The sequence below is a fragment of the Mus caroli genome, unplaced genomic scaffold (assembly GCF_978045245.1).
Source record: "Mus caroli unplaced genomic scaffold, Mus_caroli_1 scaffold_16, whole genome shotgun sequence".
In the NCBI taxonomy this organism is placed as follows: Eukaryota; Metazoa; Chordata; class Mammalia; order Rodentia; family Muridae; genus Mus; species Mus caroli.
In genome coordinates, this window is record NW_028227271.1 from 13,309,988 (window position 1) to 13,319,068 (window position 9,081).

Below are 9,081 nucleotides of genomic sequence, written 5' to 3' on the forward strand. Positions count from 1 at the left end.
AGACAACAATAAAAATCTATAACTTATTTTGTAGAAGACATAGCTGCAAGCTAACAGCTTGAGAAAGCATTGCTGAGGTGTCAGAGTTTTCTATCTAGCCAACTATCAATGTGATGTACTATCAGAATTATAGCCAAATGTGGGTATTACAAAAAATAAAAATGATAATAATATGAGCAGAGGTTTGTGGCAAGTGAGTTTGAATGATGCTGAAGTTTTCATTACTTATGAAATTTATGGGAAAGCATGAGTTTAGATGTATGTGACAAAACTTTAGGTCATTATAAACAAATAGTAAAGATATAGGATATAGCTAAGGGACCAAGGCAAACCAAAGCTTGCTCATAAATATTGTACTAGAATTCGTGGCATGGATTTTAATTAACCAAAGATCTCTAGAAGAAATGATAAACTTGAAATGTACTTGCCTTTCAGTCTAAGCCAGTGCCCTGAGTGGACCTTAGGTGCTGGATCTGTACTCATTCCCACAACACCCAGAGGAAGCTCAACTCCCAGGTACTCTAACATGCCCAGGATCACAGGTGAGGAGGCTACACCATCTGCCCCAACACCAGGAATGACTGGGACCCCTGGGATCCAGGGACACAGGAACCCCCTCCTGGCCAGTGGCACAGGTTCCTTTCAGGCTGAGCCAGTGCCTTGAGCAGACTTTGGGCACTGGCTCTGCACCCAGTCCCTCAACACCCTGAGGAAGCTCCACTCCCAGGTACTCTAATACACCCAGGATCACAGGTTTTCAGGATCCCAGAGGCAGCTTGATTCTCAGGAGCTCTGACATACCCAAGATCTCAGGATGACAGGATCCCAGAATCATAGGGTCACAAAACAGCTGGACTATGAGTAGTTCTGACATAACCAAGATCAGAGGAGGGATAGGGTCCAGTCAGAGACAGCAAGGGCAGGTAGCACTAAAGATAATCTGATGGCAGGAGGCAAGTGCAAGAACATAAGCAACAGAAACCAAGGTTACTTGGCATCATCAGAACTGAATTCTCCCACCATAGCATGTCCTGGCTACCCCAACACACTGGAAAAGCAAGATTCAGATCTAAAATCACTTCTCATGATGGTGATAGAGGACTTTAAGAAGGTTAAAGAAAAAGAGGAGAATACAGGTAAACAGCTAGAAGCCCTTGAAGAGGAAACACAACAATCCCTTAAAGAATTACAGGAAAACACAGTCAAACAGGTGAAGGAAATGAACAAAACCATCCAAGATCTAAAAAATGGAAATAGAAACAATAAAGAAGTCACAAAGGGAGACCACCCTGGAGTTAGAAATCCTAGGAAAAATATCAGGAGTCATAGATGCAAGCATCACCAAGAGAATACAAGAGATAGAAGAGAGAATCTCAGGTGCAGAAGATACCATAGAAAACATTGACACAACAGTCAAAGAAAATACAAAAAGCAAAAAGCTCATAACATAAAATATCCAGGAAGTTCAGGACTCAATGAGAAGACCAAACCTAAGAATAATAGTTACAGAAGAGAGGGAAGATTCACAACTTAAAGGGCAGGTGATGAGCCCAGAAAGTCTGCCTAACACAACGGTGTTGATGACATCTACTCCACATATCAAGGACCTGTGTGCCTCTGAAGCCTGGAGTGCCAGCTTATCCATCTCTATTGGGCCAGTGACAGTGAACTCTAAGGAGACCATCAGCCTCTGGAGGCAGACCCCAACCCCAGTTTCTTCTACCCTCTTGGGAACTACTGAATTGTCTTCTTTTGGGACTTCTGCTGGTACAAGCATGAGCACCCCTATACCTGAGCCTATAACCTCTCAGGAAGTTTTCAGCAAGACATCATCACTGCTTTCAGAAGCATCAAATGTAGCCAGTGACCCTCCCCTGTCACCGTAGCCAATCCTGTGGCAGACAGTACTGTGGCATCTACATCTACCTTTAAAGGGACCAGTGCACTCCCCGCCACTGTGACAACAAGCTCTGACGAGACAAGTGGACCCTCTGTGACTGCAACAGTAAGCTCCAAGACCAGTGGTCCCACTGTCACCATGGCTACTGGGTCTCTGGGGCCCTCCAATGAGGTGCATGAACTCCCTGCCCCCATAGCAGCCAATTCTGTGGAGAGTTCCAATGTGGCCCGTGACACTCCAGTCTCCAGCATAAAAATATTCACAGCAGCTAAGATCCCATAACATGTTGCTGGTGCCCATGCTTATTACCTTGTTGGTGGTTTTGGTTCTCCTGGCGCTACTACTGTTGTGGTACAGGAGGCGGAGGACTGGGACCCTGACCCCGAGAAGAGGTGGAAAACGGAATAAGGGGATGAGTGCCTGGGCTGGGCCAACCCCGTTTCCTGATGATCGGGCCCCAACTGTATCAGAGTTATGGGGCAACATAGACTCTGAGGTACCGAAGTCAGAAAGCTACAGGCAGCGGCCCTCGTTCACTACTTTCTTGGACAGACAGCCGTCTCATCATGGCTCTATAGTACTAAAAGAGGTGAAGCCTGCGTCGGGTCCCAACCTGAAGGGGGAGGAAGAGCCACTTATGGCCAGTAAGGCTGAAGCTGTGGAAACCCCAACTTCTGACGGGCCCACAAGCCAAAGTTGAGGCTGTGCCTCAATCTCAAGGAGCAACAGGTATTCATCCAACCTGCTCCTTAACCCTGGATCCTGCTGTCAGCTGCCGCACACTCTGCATTTGTGAATATTTGTGGACCAAATCCTTCCTTCCATTCATTCATTCATTCTTCATCCATTCATTTCCTCCCAACTCCCCACCCCACCTCCACTGTCTCCCACCTCCCCTTCCTCCATGCTCCCTTTAACCAGTTGCTGATTCTCCACGAGGATAATCTTAGTTCACCTACATTTTCCCAAGGATCCCCCTTGGAATGCTAGGATCCAACAAGAAGAATGAAATGACAGGCCAGAAAACTCCCTAGGATGAAGCTGTGAAGTACATGCACACATCCCCTCCCCAGCAGGTGCCCCTTCAGGACTACCTCTCAATTACCATTTGCTTTGAGGCCAGCTTACATAGAGCCTGGATGGCAACACCCAGCTTGCTCTTGGGTGAGCTGTGTGACCTGTGACTTTTCCCAGAGCACTCTGATTTGGGGCTGGCTGGTAGCTGCTGGGGGGAGCCTGCCAGAGATCGGTCACTTCTTGGGGTAGGGACGAGGAGAGTTTCTGGCTCCATGTAGTCCCCCCGCACCTGATGTATCTACTTGGAAGTATGGTTTGTGTGAAAGATAGGACAATTCAGGTGATGGCTGTGAACAGTACTGGTCAGTATAGACCATGGGAGAGAGCAGGGCAGGTGCTAGTGAACTCCAAAGGGAGGGATGCAGGAGCAATCAATCCCTTTGTAGTGCTCAGACAGGGCACAGCTAAAACCCCAAGTGTGTCTGTAGCTCCCAGAAGAATGCAAATGTGATGGGGACTAAATGTGCCATCAAGTGTGAGTTTTTTTTTTTTCAGCTAAGCTACTATATCCTTTCCTCAAAGGCTCCCTCCCACCAGCACATGCCACAACCACACCGTGCACACAGCAGCAGGCACACATGTAGGAAAGGGAGAAGAGTCAGCCCAGTGTGGGGACTGAGTGCTGCAAACCACTGGTTTTCATGCTTTCCCCTATAGGCTCAATTGTCTGTTTCCTCTTTCATCCCAAGACTGAAGCCCTTCCCTTGTCTCAGGCGAATAGAGAGAGTTAAAGACAGGTCCAGGAGGTGGGACATGGATGCCACAGACTCCCTAAGGGTATGAGGCAGAGAGAGGGAACAGGCTTCTGACTGGACATCCTCTGGTAACAGCCCGGGCACATGATCCTAAGGTGGTTGCTAGAGGAGATGTGCAAGAGGAAGCTATTGAGTCAGAGGGCCCTGTCCTTGAGAACAGACTGACCTACAGAAAGAGACATATGCGTGTGGTTGTATGTCGCCTGGATGGGAAAGGGAAAGGCAGGAGGGAGGGGACAAGGAATGGAAAGGGACATGGACCAGCTGCCACCACATCAAGCTGTCATCGTCTCCTTCCCAACAGAGTCTGTGGGGAAGAGGAAGGGCTGAGCTGGGTACCCCTGGGCCACACTGAACCCATTTCTGGTGCTCACTAAGCGCTGTGTGGGCTCAGCTATAACAGAGATGGCTCAAGTGAGTTTCAGATGTTCCTTAAGGGACACAGCAACTTTGGGGTTGATTTTTGCCAAACTCTGTGTCCTGATTTCAGGCTCAGAAGAAAATGTCACCAAGCTGAGAGGTCAATAGCTCTGCCTGTCTTGTTCCACTGTCACTTCTGAGGTGTTTCAGGTTTTGAGGGGCAGGGAGGAAGACAAGGAAATGGGGTAGAGATGGTGGATAGCACCCAATGGGACCTCAGCCCCGACAAGGTCAGATGTTCTGAGTGCTGAGTGGAATGAAAGACGAAAGTGTCACAAGAGGACCCAAACTAGGGAGTGGTTGGTATTCTACCTCTGAAGGAAGAAAGGGAAGCTTAACATTTGTCCCAGGGTCTTGGCCACATCTCTCTTCCTAGTGGCTCTGGTGCTGGGCAAGCAGCAAGTACTCAGTGCATGTTGCCATGAATAAACAAATGGATGGATGGATGGATGGATGGATGGATGGATGGATGAGGCTTTGGCAGATAGCAAGGGGAAGGCATTTAACCCAAAGACTAGTAATGCAAAAGTAGGTCAGAGGAGCAGGGATCATGAGTCCCTTCAGCTCAGGAGAGAGAAAGCCCAGGAAGCACCAGATATGGGAAACGCAAAAACAGAAGAAAATAAGGCAAATAGAAACAGGGAGATGTAAAACACGGTGACAATTTCAACTCCATCACTTACGAAACCATATTAAGTGGCTTGTGTTTCCGACATCCTGGCCTTGTCTTGTCTTCAGAAATGTGGAATGGCCTCAGAAATGCCTGTGGCTGACATGGGGTAGGGAAAGCAAATGACCTGTAAATACAGGTGTATTACCTCATTTGTAATAGAAGCTATATTCTGAGTGTTCAGTGTGATCCTTCTAAAGCTGGGGAATTTAAGTGTGATTTTTTCACCTTTTCTGTGTTTTACACAATAAATGTCTTTACTTTTACAATAAGAAAAAAAGAAAGAAAGAAAGAGAGAAAGAAAGTGGAAAGAGTTTACTCTAGCATCTTGACAGCACACCTGAATGCTCTAGAACAGAAAGCAGCAAATACACCCAAGAGGAGTAGACAGCAGGAAATAATCAAACCCAGGGCTGAAAACCACCAAGTAGAAATGAAAACTCTACAAAGAATCAACCAAACCAGGAGTTGGTTCTTTGAGAAAACCAACAAGATAGATAAACCCTTAGCCAGACTAACCAGAGGGCACAGAGACAGTATCCAAATTAACAAAATCAGAAAAGAAAAGGTAGAGATAACAATAGAAACTGATTCCTCAAAAATTAATCAGAAATTCAAAATTCAAAAAAATAATCAGATCCTAGTACAAAAGCCTATACTCAACAAAATTGGAAAATCTGGACAAAATGGACAATTCTCTAGACAGACACCACATGCCAAAGCTAAATCAGGATCAGATAAACCATCTAAACCAGGAAGCAGCAGGGAGGCTAACTGCAGATCTTCTCCTTTTCCTCCTCTCCTCCAAATCCAAATCCCCAGTCGTATTCCCAGCTTTGGGGCAGACTGCCTACAGCAGCCTTCCCTTCCTGTCTGCTCGCATCTCCAACACACAGACCTCCTCCTCCAACCTCCCTTCATGGCTTTTTATGTTATCCCAGCCCCCAACTCCAGCAGACATTTCCTGGGAACCCGCAGGCCACTCCTGCTGGGCCAGCAGGTAGCCTAACTGACAATTCTTACCTTTCTCCTCTCCTACAAATCCAGACCCTAGTCTCATCCCCAACTCTGGAGCAGACCACCTGCTGTGACCTCTCCCTCTTCTTTGCCCCCATCTCCAGATGATCACCCAAATCTTCACCTTCAACCTTCCTCCCCTTCATCTTGTTAACCTGGACCCCAACTGCAGCAGTCATTCCTTGGTGAATCCTCCAGTCAAGCCTGCTAAAGAAACACACAGGCCACGTAAGCATGTAGGCAAACTTCAGGTCTACATTTCTTCAATTCTGCCCTGCTTTGTTTCTATGATATGGCAAAAAATATTTTTTATGTGTTTCCCACATCAAATTTTCATACAATCTATGTGTACATGCTCTCCTCTATACCTAAAGCCTTCCCTAAATTATTCATGACAAATGCAATGGAAATGCTATACAGATAGCTGCTAGACTGGACTTTCTAACAAAGCTTTCAAATGTCTGCATAGTTGAGTACAGACAGGTCCCAATTTGCTCCTGGTTGCTGTGACAAGTGAAAGCAACTTTGGGGATAAGAGAGGGGATTCAGGGCAGGTCAAGGCAGGAGCCTAGAGATAGGTACTGAACCACAGTCCAAAGAAGATGCTGCTTGCTGGCTTGCTCAGTACCTTTCTTATATAATCCGTGTCTACCTACCCAGGAATGGCACTGCTCACAGTGGGCTAGATCTTCCTGTATCAAGTAGCAGTCACAAAAATGTCCCACAGACAAGAAATAGGCCAAATAGAAGTATTGCCTTCATTGAGGGTTCCTCTTTGCAGCTGTGTCAGGTTTTCAGCAAGATTGGCCATCACAAGAGTCAGTTACTTTGTTTTGCAGCTGATTGAATGTATGGTTGGGGAACTCATACGTTTTATGATGGATGATTTTTATTGTCAAGTTGACATCACCCCGATCCGGGAAAGTTATAAATTATTTGAGATATCTACATACTATAGTATGTATAGTAATTCATGCACTTAAAGTATTAATTCAATTCAGCGGCTTTTCGTGGAAAGGCATACAACTGTCACACAATATTTTAGACTTGTGTTTGTCATGATCTTGTACATTTTAGAAATTGTTGAAATGAACATTTTAACAATTTCATTATTTACATAAGCAGTGTATATAATTGCAGGGTATTTGTGATGTTTCAATGCATGGATAGATTACATAATACTCAAAGGTTCAAAGAGATGGGTAAGCTTGTCTCGATTTGAGAACACTCAAAATCCTTTGCTGCAGCTGTTTGACACCACGAGCTGGTCTTTTCTCTAGCCACTCTGGGCAGCCAAGTGAGAACTGGATCTGAAATCAAAAGCCACAAAGGCTTTTGGAAAATCGTTAAAGGTTCAGCAAGTCATAGGAGAAACGATTCAGACAGGGTTATGAGCTGTTTTCAAAGTCAAGGAGTGGAATGTATTGGTGACAATCAAGATGGGAAGGCTGAGTTCAGAGAGAGTAAGAAAGTAGATACTTAACATGCCTTGGCTATGGCTACTGGATAAGGTGGCCAAGGTTATCTCCCAGGCATCTGATGCAAGTAACGAGGTGGGTGTTTTAGTAACTCTTGAAGCTCTGGAGCAGGAGTAGCATAGCAGGGTTAGGGGAAAGAACAGGGAGCAGGTGACAGACTTGAAAAGTCAGTCTCGTGGTGTGTTCGCTGAATTTGTAGGCATACATCTCAGGGTGAAATGTTGCTGTGTGCCAGTTAACTCATTATGCAGATCCCTTTCCTTGGATGGAGAGGTTGACTTTAGCTCTCGAGGATGCTTAGTTATTGAGATCTTGGGAAATGAACTAGAAGAGGGACATGTACAAGGAGAAGTAGCAAGGTCTGGTGAATATCCTATTAGAGCCAATAGTCTGTGGGTGTATTTTGAATAAATTAAGTTTGATGGGTGTAGGGAAAAAGGACTATTTTGGTTGTCTTTGAATCTCTTAGTTATTTATATATACATTATAATTATATATACACACATATATTAACAATTAGAATTACATTATATTTCCCCCTCTTTTTCCATCAAAGTTCCCTTTCCTCCCCCAACTTTATAGCCCCCTTTTGATTATTGTTGCACATGTATGTGTATGTATGCACACATACATGAATAGAACCCACTGAGTTTACCTTTGAATGCATATGGTTTCAGGGCTGATCACTCTGCATTGGACAAAAATATGGGGGTTCATTCCTGGGGGAATCTAATTCCTCCTCTATCAGGAACCATTACTTGTCTAGGGGTGGGCCACTTCCTGGTATTCTGCTAATCCCTCTTTCTCTATGTTCCCTGAGGAATAGATGCAGTAACTCTCATGTAGGTCTGTCCGTGGGGGCTGGATTCCCCATTAGTTATTGATCTCTGCATAGTGTCCAGTTGTAGTTTTCTATGCTGGTTTCCATTTTCTGTAAAGAGAGGCTTCTTGGGTGAGTGGTGGTAGCCACATGTATCTGTGGGTACAAAAGGAAGTTTTAGAATGAGCTAAGGAATTACACTAACAAAGTGCTGAGAGGCGGTAGTTATCATCGAAGGGCCATGGCCTCACAAGCCCTGGGAAGCTGGCTAGGTTTCCAGTATTACACAATGAATCTCTCTCTCTCTCTTGTTAAGTCCAATTAGATAGCTCTTGATTACCACTAACATGTGAGTGCCACTTACTGTCACTTTGTGGATGTTTTACCTTACTGACCGTTGTGGTAGTTCCTAGGTTTTGCAGTTGGGTAGGACTAGTAGGCTCTCTTGGCAGGTTTCATAGTATTCTAGGCCTATGAAGGATAGACTACAGGAAAGTAGACTTCAGTCAGATCCAGCTTGAATCACCAGAGTTCTGTGTCTTAAGTGTACAATATCTTCAGGAATAGTGGCCCAGCCTTGACCCCTGAGAGGCAGATAAGGGCTACATTGATAATCTCTGTTGTTTCAGGAGTCACTCGGACTCCCCCAAGCACCCATTTGAAAGGAATTTTCTTTTGCCTAGTACTGGGTGGTGGTGGTGGGGGGTTGTTCACCTATGGCTCTTGTGGGAAGTGTTGCTAACCAAAATATATATGCAATTCATATATGTATTGTGGGTAATTTTAAGTAAAGATAAAAATATGGCTGTTACCTTTGTCTCTCATCCCCTCTTCTCTTTTCTAGTGGCCTCCCTCCCTCAGCCGAAGCACCTGCACGGAAACAGAACCATAATCCCTTCCCGACTGAACTTCCCAATCAAGGTCAAATAGATTCTCTTTCCTTA

General features: G+C 45.2%; 1 pseudogene across 1 annotated transcript; it reads left to right on the forward strand.

The window, feature by feature from the left end:
- The first annotated feature begins 939 nt into the window (after nucleotides 1-939).
- On the forward strand, nucleotides 940-9,081 carry LOC110310085 (leukosialin pseudogene; annotated as a pseudogene). The gene is made up of 2 exons (XR_015045575.1): nucleotides 940-2,629; nucleotides 8,982-9,081. The product of XR_015045575.1 is annotated as a leukosialin pseudogene (transcript).